The 15,485-nt window shown below is 29.5% G+C and overlaps 1 protein-coding gene across 2 annotated transcripts in view; it reads right to left on the bottom strand.

The window, feature by feature from the left end:
* Window positions 1-15,248, bottom strand: part of LOC111626356 (surfeit locus protein 6 homolog) — a 43,581-nt gene extending 28,333 nt beyond the window's left edge. Inside the window, exons 1-3 of one of the 2 annotated variants that reach the window (XM_023369706.1) lie at window positions 15,188-15,248; window positions 11,536-11,606; window positions 9,974-10,023 (exon numbers count right to left, since the gene is read on the bottom strand). The gene's annotated coding sequence lies outside the window, so the exon portion shown is untranslated. Of the gene's footprint in view, window positions 1-9,973; window positions 10,024-10,318; window positions 10,499-11,535; window positions 11,607-15,187 lie in introns of those variants that run through there. The other variant, XM_023369705.1, reaches the window with a different exon arrangement.
* Window positions 15,249-15,485: the final 237 nt, after the last annotated feature.

Genomic DNA, 15,485 nt, shown 5'->3' with positions numbered 1-15,485 from the left:
AGACCTTCATGCGCATTATTTTGTATGCTAAAATTTGATTATCTCTATTTAATTTATGTTAGCAATATCAATACATATCATTCCAAGATTAATGATAAATCGGATGGCAATAAATGAATGCCATTGCTATGAAAACCATTATTAATTAACATCAGTACCAATATTCGTTAAAGATCTCGCACCGCTGTTTATTGGCAACATAGAACCTATGTGCGTGTCGACCGAAATTGTTGACTCAGAAATTGAAGTGGTCGTGTAATCCGCTGAAGATTGGTGAATCCCGTAACAATACAATTATTTGAAATCCGGCTCGTACGGCATCCAATTCACTACAACTGTGGGAAAGTCAATCGACACGCTCAAGAAATTGATGTAATCTTAGGACAATTACAAATCATCTTTTATTAATTTTAAAGATATTTTTGATTTAGACTACTACATTACCACATTGCCGGCTTTAACATTTTAAAAACGGAATAATTATTTTAATATTGGAAATATATGTATATAAAAAAGCAATATTAAAATTGTCCTACTGGAATACCACTCAAAATATTTTTTGATTTGTTGACAATAACTCGTATCAATCAAATGGCCGACTTGGGCTGGCGCCGAAACATTTATAATGAAATCGACATAGGTGAAGGATAAAGGAACGGTTATAATCTGAACTAACAATGATTAAATATTAAAATTTGACTGAATTCAAACTTAATCTCTCTAAGGTCTATCCAATAGGATATCTTACAGCACGGCCACGTTGTTGAAGCGAACTCGAGCAGGCTCAATAGCCTACCGACGGATCGCAGTTATTAATAACCTGTCAATGATTTTTATACGAGATAAAACAGCAATAGCTAACTATTTAAGAAATTAAATACCATTTTTTTATAAAAGCATTCATTCTGCATCAATGTAAAATGATTATTTTATTATTTCCTATCTGTTCTTAGATATATAAATCGTTACTGTATCTATCCTTATCATAAATCTTTATAATATAAACAATGCCACAATAATAATTTATGTTAGTTCGATTTCTCTGGAAAAACTTTTCATTATCAAAAACTCATTACGGAAATAAACTAACGCAAATTCCAAGAGTCACATTCGTCTCTCCGCTTCATTTTAAGCATTAAAAAATTTCTGTAGAAAGTTAGTTTTTAATATAAACAATTATATAAATTTACAGTTATTTTACTCTTTTATAACGAAGGCCCGATGACCAAGCGGCCAGCATTACAGTTCTAAAAAACTCGGAATCGAATACGAGCGGGCGAAGAATTCCCGAAAGTTTTCACGGCCGTACGCCGCTATTATGTGGGGCCCGTCCCTCGCCCCATCGTCGACCCGCCCGAACCCAAGAACGGGCGTGAAAAAAGACGGAAAAAACTCAAAATGAAAAATTGACGAAAAAACGATTTTTTAAATAATGTAGTGTGAACGCGCGGATCGTACAACTGCCATCATTTTTAGTGATATAAAACGATTTCATTTCTACACTTTAATATTATATACGTATCAAAGTGACAGTTGCAACCCGCGAGTAATCCGTAACGAATCTAACGATCCTCGTTAAGATCCGTGTAGAAACAACCGCTCTAAAACACGTATAGACACCGCTACGTCACAGAAATCTTATTACGAATCCAACCAGCATTAATATTAAAAAGTTATTTATACTTTTACTAAAATTATTACTTCGTGTATTAATAATTAATGAAAGGCGATAATTTTATTACTTTATATAATTCGTTGAAAATTGGGGAGGAGTCGATGCTATGTGATGACGTCACTGCCTTATGTCTGTGGGTTGCTTTGTCAGCTGCTGTTCCGTCTCAAATCGTTTTGCTAATTAAAAATCATTTATAGCGATAAGGTTTTTATAATTTGCAATAGGTGAGTGCAATCGACATATTTGTTTACTTGTAGAGTCAAAACAATGCACGGGATCTTTATGCGTAATAAAAATTTTAATTTAACCTTCTAAAAATAAAAACGAAACTGTAAATAATAAAAAGATTTAAATGAGATGTTAAATTAATTTCCAATATTCATATATATTAACGAAAATAATAGGAACAGTATTGGCATTAGATATGTATAATTGTTATAGATAAACTGTGTAATATCACTTTCAAACTTTAAACTTTAAATAATTGCAGTAAATTCATATAAAGTTTGCCAAATACAGTATTCATTAAATAATTATGATTTTCAAAGCATTTAATAAATATAAATTTCTCAAAATTAGCTAAATGCTTTTCGGCATTTATACTGATTTTATTAAAATTGAAAAAAGCTTTTAATTAGAAATAGTGTAGTAATTAAGAAATCTTTACTGTTTAAATATAAAGTGAAAAATCCCGAGAAATAAATATTTTTTAACAGACGGGGAATAAACTCATTAAAAATCCATTTGAAATATATATAATTTATATTGATACATATGTTTATGTTGTATATAAATATACAGTATATAATGTAAATAACCTGTATGTATCAAATAAAAATTTATAAAATAGTTTATAAAATTCATATAATGTTTATATTATGTTAGTTCATGTAATTATGTTTATGTTAATAATTTATATAATCCATAATTAAGTAATATGTGTTATATAAAATTTTAATCCTATTATTTTAGAATTTTGTATATTTCTTGACACAAATTAAAATGTATAATTAATTTCGTAAGAAAGCATAAATTATTATCCACATAACATANATGGCTAGCGATTCAGAATATCATTACAATATTGAAAATTTATTTTTTTAAAATTTTGGCTCAAGACCATATAATGAAAAAGAAAACATTATTAAAAGAGAAAGACCAATGCCTAAATTAAATATGAATACTTCAACAAAAAAATTTGTTTGACATTTTCACAATAAAATTGCTTTGTGGATGCATAAAAATGCAAAAATTGTTTTGTTGGTCTTGCCTACAATTTTCAAATGAAATTAGTGTGTGGAATAAGAATGTCTTTGACGATTTAAATAATTTGAGTAAAACTGGCAAAAGACATGAAAATCATAAATGTCACATTGATTCCTTCATAAAATTGAAACAATTTGGAAATCAAAGCAGAATAGAATTTAACATTAGTAGACAATATAAAATAAATATTGAAAATTATAACAAGATAGTTACAGGTAATAGATATATTATATCTAAATTAATAGATGTTGTATGTTTTTTTTTATCAAAGCGAGAATTGTCATTTATAGGGCATAGTCAGAATCTATTGAATTTAATAACAGAAGTAATTGTATTGAACTTGTTTATTCATTAAGTACGTCAGATAATCTATTAAAAATACATTTAGAGAGGTCTATGGTTTTTACTGGCTTATCAAACAAATGAATATGAATGGACCCTAGACCATCACTGACGCGCAATTAACTGATTGCCCATGGAAGTCAGCTTCTTACAGAAACACAGCTTCCCTATTGTCAAATATCACGGCATGCCACTGATTTTGTCAATATATTAAAATGCTGAAATGAAAAACGAGAGCTCAAAATAGGAACAATTTACTTCTATTGAATGGTGTTTCTTTCCAAAATATCAACAGCTTACATTTGTCAAATTTATGGCATGTTCTTCCTTCTGCCAAACACAACAAACATATTACAACCTCCAGATAAAGATATTACTGCAGATTTAAAAAAAACTATACCAACAATAAAGTAAATATGATGTACCGAACCTATAACCGAAGCGTATCTAATTGTTCATTCAAAGACAAACGTTTTCTTAACCCCTTCTGGGCTCTTCTTCAGGTGAAAAGCTGGATTGAACACCAAACAACGAACAACGAAATTTGAATAAATCCGAACTCTGTTGAATTTGAATTGTTCAGTTTGTTCACTTATTCCGTTGCGTGATATGCTTGAAAGTGTTCTAATTTGACGATCAATGTTCAATTTAAGAGAAAGATATTAATGTGATACTTAAAAAACATGTTAGTGAGATACACAATTATTTAACATTCTCACATGTTCCCCAGTACCTTTTATTTTAAGGCTTAATAAATATTATTTCGCTATTACTCTGTATGTAGTAGGTTTTGCCATGCCATGGAAAGACCAATTTTGTCTCTTGAATTAATACAATTGGATGTGTCGTATGCCTTAAAAATTTCCATCTCTTCCAACCATTTTAGTTGGTGAATGTGGGATGTGGTGGCAATTATCTGTGCTTTATTGAAGTCCGCCACTATTTCGGGATCAGTTGCATAGGTGGAGAGTGATGTTGTGTGTCTGTTGCGTTGTATATCAGATATATGTTCTTTTAACCTAACCCCTAATGAGCATTTAGTCAATCCCACGTATACCAGATCTCTGTTAAACCTGTTATCCCTTATAGGGAGTGTATAGACGCCTGATAATTTCTCCATCTTGGATCGATTCTTTTCGTTGCATAGGATATCGAACAACGTGCTGCACCTTCTGTATGCTATGTTGACTTTTCGTTCTTTAGCAATGGTGCTGTATAGAGACTTCAATAGAGGGTTGAACTTGATAGGTATCCTCACATTTTCCATAATCTTGCTAATGTTTTGCATGCTTGCTGTATTGTTGGAAGAAGCCTGTGGTTGTTTGTGGCCCTCCGAGATTTTTGTATAATATTGCGGTAACCGTGGGACCTGGCAATGCCTTCCAAATATTTTAACTCATCTGTTAGCGCTTTTTGTGTAGAAGAGTGCGTATAAGCTCGTTTGACCAATGCCCTGAAGGCAGCCATCTTGTACTGGAAGGGATCACGAGCTTACTGGTATGTATGCCGATACACTCACTAGACGGTTTGCGAAAAACCGATGTACAGATGATGGAATCTTCAAATTTTACATCCAAATCCAGGAAATGTACTCTACTGTTACTGTGTTGTTCCATCTCTAGTGTCAGTCCATACGGGTTATCATTCATTTCGTCTAGAAAACAGACTAGGTTGGGAGATGTCCTCCATATGATGATGATGTCGTCGACATATCTTTTGTACAGGATAATGTTGTGGAGGAAATTAGGCAGAGTCCTGTTTTCTAATTGCCTAATGACTAGCTCACATAAATCCCCAGATACCGAACCACCCATGGGGACACCTCTTGTTTGTGAGTACAACCTTTCTTTAAATTGAAAAACAGAGTTGTAACAAATTAAATGGGCCAATTCTAGTGCTTGATGTTGTAGTTCATTGGTGTCCAATTTTTTAAAGAGAAAGTCCCTTATGGTGCAAAAGCATGGGGAAAGTTCAATCGAAGGGTATAAGGATCTAAAATCCAATACTGTAACATAACACGGTGATGTATAAACCCTGAGTTGCTCTATTAAATCCAATGTGTTGGTGATTGAAAATTGGTACCCTTCAAGGTGTGGAGTAAGAATTTATGTACCGCTTCTTCGAGCTTTCGTGTGGGAGCTTTGGCCCTATCCACCACTGGGCATAGCTGTTTCCCTACCTTATGTGTTTTAGCAAAGGCAAATAATTTTGGGGCATCGGGTGCGTCCATTACAATGTTCTTCATATTTAATCTGGTAGCCAACTTCGTAGAAGCAAAGCGTTTAACTCTTGACTGTAACTTATCTATCGTATTATTTTCCATCTCATTGCAACGTGTTGCCTCTGTGTACTCACAAAGGCCTTTCTCATATGTGTCTCTCTTCATAATCACTAATATTCTGGCTTTATCTGCCCTAACCAACGTGACATTATTGTGACGTATCCATCGAGTCGTGCGTTTAAGATTCTTTCTGAATTGGAGCACCTCTCTAGAATCCTTATTATTTATTATTTTGAATGTGGCTACCCATCAAAATAATAAATAATAAGGATTCTAGAGAGGTGCTCCAATTCAGAAAGAATCTTAAACGCACGACTCGATGGATACGTCACAATAATGTCATGTTGGTTAGGGCAGATAAAGTTTGGGAAGTTTACCATTTTGAACAGGTTTTAGCTTTTTTTTTCTTTCTTTTTTAATCTTTACATATATTTAGAGACTACACCAGATAAATGTCAAACAGATTTGTTAATTTAAACTAAGTTATTCTATAATCTGACTTCTCAAGGAATTTTACTTCTGTAATTAATTGCTTACTTCAACCTCTGTAATTATCAAATCAAGTTATTCTCAAAAACTCAGAACTAGTTAGTTACTATCTATCCCTTACAAGGTAAACTGGCAGCACTATGTTACCTTATTCTCATTGTTTTCACAACTTACATTTATTGCTTTTTCCAAGAATCAAGTTCTTGAGAACTCAATGCTTGGAAACTCATTCCAATTCTTGAAAGTATTTGATTACATTCCTGGTTAATTCCGACACAGACTAATATTAAAGACTTGTCCCTATGTCCTCTTGCATATGATTTTTGTTTCTCTGACAAGGTTCAAAACAGTTCTCAGAAATACAATTTGTCACACTTTGTGATGACCATTATATCTAGAGACAATTTTATTTATTTGTCTATAAGTGGAATCATAAGTTTCCATTTTATTCAGTTTAAGTTACATTATTCATTCCCATGTTGGACAGATATCGAACAACGTGCTGCACCTTCTGTATGCTATGTTGACTTTTCGTTCTTTAGCCTCTTCCATTTCCATGTTGGACAGGTTTCTGGCTTGTAATAGAATTTAATATAGAAAATCATTCCATTCTGAAGAATTTTTTCCATTTAGGCAGGTTTCCATTTTATTCAGATTCTGTTTTAGACAGGTTTTACTGTATATACATACAACAACTAAATACTAGATGTGCAGAAAAAATGATATATTAATTCTTTAGCAACTACTGAAAAACCAATGTAAATTTGTCAATGCCATCACCAATTGTTAAGATCAGTGACATCTTCAGTAAAAAAAAAAAAAAAAAAAAAAGAGGGGATAGTGTGCTATTAGAGACATTATCTGAAATGGTGGTGAGGAAACTGGGAAATACAATCTTACCAGATCTAAATAAAATACTTTCTTACTGGAACTATAATCAATATAAATAAAAACAAAACCTTTAAACATTCCAGCAAATTGTTTTTAATATCTTAAAAATGTTTTTGAATGCTTTAAGTGATCATCCTCAGTTATCATTCTGAATCAAACAAAGAATTCTAAATTACGTAAAATAAAATTCAAAAGGCAGTTACATAAATTTACATTAACACTTAACACGCTTAAATAATCACGAAAACTATATAAATTAATTAAAACGAAATAAAGAAATAAAATAAAATATATACATCCAGTAAAAATTATCATAATTAACTTTACCGCTTATATAAACTACGTCAAATCATCATAGAAGAATTTCCACATCGATGACAATCAGTCAGCATCCCTATGATTAATACAGTTTGTGTTCAATTGCGCCTTGTGAATTTCTAATTTTTCTAGATGTTTCACGGCTTGCTTGGATCTTGTAGCCTTGATGATCAACACCCGATCCCAGAAGACTATAATATCCTGCTGTTTGGCAAAATCTTACCAGATCTTTTGAACCTCATTCTTTTGTATTCTACATATGTTGATGATATTCTTATTGTATGGCAACACAAACCTGATTTGGAAGCTTTTCTAAAATCCTTCAACAGCAACCCTTACAGCCTATTCATACCTTTTGAATAACATTCTGAGAATAATAAAGATCCTGTGGATGAGTACTACACACCAGGTGTGTATATATATATATATATGCTATTCATTACATGATACTCAAGTGGATAACTCTTTAGTATACATCAGAGCAACTGCCAGAAGCCTCATTTTAAGAGTAAAGGAACATGTACATGACATCAGTAAGAAATGGTCCAACACGGCACTTGCAGTATATTCTTTGGACAGTGACATGCAGATACATTTTAACGAGATTCATTTATTACATCAAACATATTTGAAATGTTTATAAGTGCTTGAGATATATAATGCTATTAAAAACCAGAAGGAGCTCAACTTTAGAGAGAAAGATATGCTCTCTACAGCATGGAGGTAATGTTTTAAACTCCCTTAGAACTTCCATTTTGTGTGTTTTTATTATTATTATTTTCTTTTTTTACAATTTAATCTTAAATTTACAAGTTTTAATTTATCTAGGTAACATGATACATGTTACCTAGATAAATTAGACAGTTGGACATGCATGCTTTGAACTACTTTGAAACTTTGGATTTAAATGTATTCAACAGCTTGTCCTGTTTTCCTTATGACAATGTTCAACTTCATGATGTTTGTTACAGATGAAAATATTTATATAAATAACTTGTACTCCTTTTACTGGTTTTCATGGTATTTTGTGTGTAGTTTTATGATAATTTCATATTTCTAAAATTACCTGGTCTTCCTTGTGGTGGTGATAAATCAACAATTTTAAATGACTTTTACACTGCTATATGTACACTGAATTGAATAAAAAAATGCACAAATATAATATTTTTAGGTTTTCAGTGTTGCCAATATTACTAAACTTTACCAGAGCTAAATTATACTATAAAATATTCAGCTAGCATAATAATTTCAATCCAAGATGGACTTGCACTACTTTTAAAATAAACATATTATTAATACTATTAATCACCAAAACTTCCATTGTCAAAATTTTAAGGATTCTGAATTATTTTGACTATATATTGTTTCCAGCCAAAAAGATCATGCTAAGTTTTATCTATTGTTAACATAATTTTCATTTTTTTTTTTTTTTTCAAAAATGGACTTGTCTCACTTTCAAAATAAATGGCTCATATAGTCCATCAAAATATAATATTTCTTAAGAAAACCAGAATTTGAAATTCATATTTTCTGAAAATATCAAATGTACACATTTTGGATATTGTAAAGCAGCTTCAAATTATGGTAGTTTTTAGGATGCTAAAAAAACTGCTTATATATATACAATTATAAATGATTTTATCTTCTGACAACTGCTACTTAACAACTGGTTATTATTAGATAAAAAATGAACTCTACAGATACCAGCGAATGTTTTTGCCATTGTTAAACGACGAAAATGTTTGCACTTTGTGTTTAATTTTCTCGCTTGTATCTTAGGTATCTGTAGAGTTAATTTTTTATCTAATTTTATCTTCTTACAATGTTCAGTAATTCAGTAATTTTGAATAAATCAAAATACTCACAAGATGAATCAATCTGCCCAAATGCTGGGTAGACTGATATGATATTATGAGAAAGATTAAATTTCAAAAAAGATGTGCAAATTATTTATAAATTTAAATCTACTAATTTAATGTTCAAAAGATTGTTTTCTTTTGTAATTTTAAAAGGTCCTTTTCTGATATATGTAAGTTATAAATATAATTTTGTACTATTAATGACTAATGATTGGTTGTATTTGATTATAAGCCATACACCAATATTCTCGCTCTTAGTTTTATTTACGATAGAAACACGAGCGGCCTCTCAAATATTCTATGTGTTTTGAACATGTCTAGAATGTGTCTCTATTGTAAATAAAATTAAGTGAGAACGTTGGTGTGTGGCCTATAAACAAATACCATCCCCTTTATGTTCATTTAGAGATGGCTTACAACTTTGGCAGAGTACTCCTGATGGATACAAATGCAGGTCTAAATGAGACAGCCGGGACCTTACCAGAGCTGCAATTGTGCCCTAGACCACGCCCACAGGAGTAAAATTTGGGAGATTTGGACCCCCCCAAATTTTACTCCTATTCAGAACTGCAATTCTACCCAGTGATGTCCAACAGAAAGCAAAATTAAGAAAAAATGTGTAATGCTGGAATCCTGTACCGGGTACTTTTACGTGACTTCCATTTTATATCTCGCATAATTTACTATAAACCTTTAAAATAAAATGTCTTACTAGCAAAAATTGATCTGAAACAATACATTCATCTCAGAATCTCAAAAATAACATCAAATTGTCGGCATAAATTAAATTTGTGGGAGTTAGTTTAATATTAATAATTTGCAAAATTCGCGAATAAAATATCGTCTACTTACCATGCCAACTATCTAAAGCACATGGGATAATATCAGAACAACGGCGACATCTACAATTTGAAAAGTATTGAGTTTATAATTATTAAAGTAAAAATGTTAATTCGTGATAATGTATCAAATATCGTTCGTAAATAATATATGTTTGTAAATTAAAAAGCAAGTTATATTTTTATAACAAAAAAAGCGTTAAAAAATAACAAACTAAAAATGCGAAAAACATATTTTTATATATTTATGAATATCATATAAATATATAAATATATATATTTATGTTATTTAAATGTAAGTTTATTAACGGGACGACAAAATTATAGTTTCCAAATCGTATAAATGCGTGACAAATACCATCCGATCGAATAAGACAATTGGCTGCGTTCGGCAGACTCGACAGTTGTAACTGAACAAAGGTGTTTCAATCGATAGCTGTTACGTAACAATATGGATCTGCCGAACGATGAATGACGTATACGTTGAGACAGGAAGCAGTCATCATTGATCAGTTGCAGCTACCGAAAGATAGCATAAATGAAAGACTATTAAATGACATAAAAATACCAAATGTTCCGAAACGCCGCTACTGTACAGGGCGTTTAGCAGAAAGATACTCAACAGCTCCAGAACTGTTGAGTCTGCTGAACGCAGTCATTGAGAAAAGGAAAAAGGACAGTCTTGCCCGGCGCAAAAACGTCTCGAATTCAGTTTCATAATGGTTTCATAGTTTCAAAATATTTGTTTTTAAAATACAAATATCTCAAAACCGTAACCTGTAAATTACTTTACAGCATTTGCTCAAAGAATAAATTAAAATCTAATCAAAAAGTAACGACGGTCCGATGGCCGAGTGGTTATGGTGTCAGCCTACTGTTTCGGGGGACCGGGATCGAATTCGGAAGGTCGAGAAGGGAAGCGATCCGTCTAGATATGTCAGGTTTGGCCCTCATCACCCGGAATTCCTATTATAAAAAGGACTGAAGCCGTAATAAGCTTGCTGAATTGAGACCTTACTATCCACAGAGTGGAAAGAGTTTTAAAAAATTAATATGTATTTTTCTTTAAATATTGATTTGGTTTATACCGTATATTACGTTACAACTTATATTTTCAGATTGTTTCTTTGTTTTAACATAATCAGATAGTCGATTATTAATTAAATAAATACAGTATAAATATTTAAATAATTTAAATATACAAATATATGAATTTCTTAACGACTTCATTACTGCCGTTTATAAAAGAAGAAACATTATTTTTCATATTTTATTTTGACATTTCTTTGAAAATTTGAACTCTGTGTGTTCATTTTGTTGGTGAATGTTTTATTAAATCGTGTTATATTTCTTTTCGTCAAGAAATGAAAATTCTAAAAATTACTTTTTGAACCTGTCGAAAATTGTTATTACAAGCAGGGCCATAGAAAGTGGCCCGGCAGCAGTTGGCCTTTTATTTATTTAATTTTTTTATCAAATAAAATACGTAAAATGTTTATTTATCAATAAAAAGTAATCTTAAAGATTATGTTTCTTTTTTATTAAAAATAATGTTAATTTTATAGAAGTAGAAACCAGTACGGTCCCGTGGGAAATCTCCATCTCTCCTGTCGACGGCCATACTCACAATCTTTACTACCTTTGATCTGAAATTGAAAAATTTCATAGAAAAATGTATTAGAATATTTATTAATCGTATGACGTGACAAATGGTCAATCTAAAAAATATAAAATAATAATTTTGAAATGTGAACCTTTTAATTAATGGCGTCTATAACATAATTATGAATGAATCAATGTTAGACGTCATCAATATTTTAAATACAAAATGTACAAATGATAAATGACTTTCCAGAAGCTTGTACAGATTTAAACTAAAACTAATTCAAGCAAAGCCAAATAAATGAAAAATAGAATAGAAACAGAAAAATTTCCTAAGAATTTTTAAAGCTTTTTTCAAAATGTGAAATTAAAATTTATTAAAAATTAACATTGAATTTGTGAGCTATAATGCTTATAAAAATAGCTAAAATTCCATTTAACTGCGAGTGCAGCTGGTAATAATGGAATAAATTGAATTTTGCCTACAGTATTATGATCATATCTTCATTAATTTAGATTCGCCTCACCGCCAATAAAGCCTACGAATAGGCTTTATTAGCACGGATCTAAATTACACACGGATACTATCAGGACCCAGTTGCATAAAACGCTTATAGTTGTTACACGGTTTACGGGTTACAAATTACAACTAAAATGTGTTGAATAAAATGTTTTACAAGTCCAAATTAATATCTATTAAAACCTATATAATAAAAGATACTTATTTCAATTCGCAATATCTAACCTAATCACTCCCTTTTATGATTTAAATTCTTTGTATTTATAATTGTTTTCTAATTTTAAATATAAGAAATTGTCTAAGTAAATAAAATTATAAGATTACAAAAATCCTAAAAAAATATTATGAGTATTAAAAATTAAAAATTTTCACGATACTTTCATAAACGAGCGCAAACAGCCACACTCAAAATCAATAAAAAATATTCTCAAAATTCTCAATAATAAAAAATTATAATAATATTACAACTAAAATTTTAAAAATTCTTTTAATTATACGTTACTGATTTATTTCAAATTTATAAATCAATTTAATTATAATTAATATTTTATAAACTCATTTGTATGAAATTTAATGTATAAAAGACAATCTGATAACGGTAATATCTCGCTAATAATTTTGATCAATAACAGTAAATCAAAAATTATATACAGTAGATCTACAAGAAATTAAAATATCTCTCCATTTGAGCCCACAGCCAAAAAGAATTTTACCATTTTAAATTGTTATAATTGTGTTAATTGTTATCCGAGAACATTATAATGTACATTAAAACGTTGGAAAACTGTCCAAATTCCAATTTCTCAATGTGTGCACCACGCAACACGATATTCGAATTCTTCCCGTACTCGCTACCGCGTATCTGTTGTCACTCCTCCCACAGCAACCACAATTCTACAGATTATTCTGTTGCGCAATGATGACTAATTCCAACTTTGCGAATTGTAGAATACAAAATGCCTTCTTTATTGCGGAGTCGCCATTTTTGTTTACCGATCTTCTTATAGATAGTAAACGAGATACTTTTAATAATGTAAATGAAACTCGAACTGTTACTCTATGGATTAATGTACATTGCTTACTTAGATAATTATTAGCGTAATTAAAGTAATTTAAAATGGTAGCATTCTTTTTGAAGACTTTGTATTTTAAAAATAAATTCTTATACTATATTATTAATATATTTTTTAAAAGATATTTTAGCATTAACAGCAAATTACAATTTTAAATTATTAATATAAAATCTAATAAATTAAATAAATATTCAGTTTACGATTTAAATTCCATTAATATTTAAAAATAAGAAAACATGTTTATATACATTTTCCTAATTTTTTATTTTTTATCATCTCTGACCTGAATATTCATTTTTCTCACCTTTATCTTTGATCAGTAAGAAAAAATTTTGTCATAAAAAATTTACTGTCTTCTCTTGTCTAAAAGTAAGTGTTAAAATTCGTAATTTATTCAATCTTAAACAGTGTTGCATAGATTAGAAATAGAAAAGCGCACGATTGAATTCCTGCAGGTTGGATATTTTTTACAAGTCCCACGATGACGTTGTGATTTTCTAAGCATCTTCCTTTCAATAATCACGTGGTATTGAAAATAACTGCCAAAGCGATAACGGTAATTCTTTATTGGAACGCTATTTCTTTGTAAACTTTCTCCCTAACGTCGGGGAGCCTCTCTCTTTTTTCCACTAATGGAAAAAACTGGCTTTCCTAACTTCGGGAGCCGTAAATTCTCTCGCCTGTAACAGAAGCTGCGAACCGATTTTATGACTCATAATCTCAGAAACTTTAAAGCATTACCTTAAACTTGTTTTTTTTTTTTTTTCTTGCGTTTCTTCTAAATTTAAAAATTTTCAAAGCTTTTCCTGAGTTATTTAAATATTGTCAAGATACTAGTTTTTAAGCTTAAAAAACTAATTAAATATTTATTGTTTAAATATTTATATCTTATAACAATTAAAAATAGTTTATTATAATTAAATGCTTATCACTTCGGATTAAATGTATTTTTAAAAACCTGCATTTAAAGGTCAGGATCAAGGTCAAGGTCTGTCTAGACATAGGGAAGTTAAATTTAGAATTTTTTTTTTCCTTCCTTACTTCCCTCTACCTGACGAATTTATTTAAAAATTTTTTTCTTCCTTCCTTCCTTCTTTCCAATTATCCAACGAATATATTTATATATATTTTTTTAATTAAATAAGTTTTGTAATAAAAATTTTAATTTAACCTTCTAAAAATAAAAACGAAACTGTAAATAATAAAAAGATTTAAATGAGATGTTAAATTAATTTCCAATATTCATATATATTAACGAAAATAATAGGAACAGTATTGGCATTAGATATGTATAATTGTTATAGATAAACTGTGTAATATCACTTTCAAACTTTAAACTTTAAATAATTGCAGTAAATTCATATAAAGTTTGCCAAATACAGTATTCATTAAATAATTATGATTTTCAAAGCATTTAATAAATATAAATTTCTCAAAATTAGCTAAATGCTTTTCGGCATTTATACTGATTTTATTAAAATTGAAAAAAGCTTTTAATTAGAAATAGTGTAGTAATTAAGAAATCTTTACTGTTTAAATATAAAGTGAAAAATCCCGAGAAATAAATATTTTTTAACAGACGGGGAATAAACTCATTAAAAATCCATTTGAAATATATATAATTTATATTGATACATATGTTTATGTTGTATATAAATATACAGTATATAATGTAAATAACCTGTATGTATCAAATAAAAATTTATAAAATAGTTTATAAAATTCATATAATGTTTATATTATGTTAGTTCATGTAATTATGTTTATGTTAATAATTTATATAATCCATAATTAAGTAATATGTGTTATATAAAATTTTAATCCTATTATTTTAGAATTTTGTATATTTCTTGACACAAATTAAAATGTATAATTAATTTCGTAAGAAAGCATAAATTATTATCCACATAACATATTTTATAAATTAATTTTATGGATTTTAAAAAACAAGTATAATAGGCAAATACATATTAACCCAGAAATATAGTATTAGTATCAGAAGCGTCATAAATTTAAAAAATCAGGTAAATACCTTTTTTGATTACTCTCCAACATTTTACATAAGAGATTATCTTTAACAAGAAATAATTTCCATCTTCAGAAAGTTTATTCCGTGGAAAAATTATGATGATACCAATTGTCGGGTCATTTTTTTAATTGATTGCATGAAAAACACGTTCACGTTGAATTATTATAAAACACAAACATAATTTTATTTTTCATCGTTATCAGCTAAATATAAATAATATTTAATTGTTTATTTAAATTTCTGGTAATGAATACTTTATGTAAACTTATTACATAATATTGTCCGTACATAACTGTTGAAA

Source organism: Centruroides sculpturatus, unplaced genomic scaffold (genome assembly GCF_000671375.1).
Source record: "Centruroides sculpturatus isolate CEXI.00-Female unplaced genomic scaffold, Cexi_2.0 scaffold26, whole genome shotgun sequence".
NCBI lineage: Eukaryota > Metazoa > Arthropoda > Arachnida > Scorpiones > Buthidae > Centruroides > Centruroides sculpturatus.
This window is presented reverse-complemented; position numbering and strand designations above follow the sequence as displayed.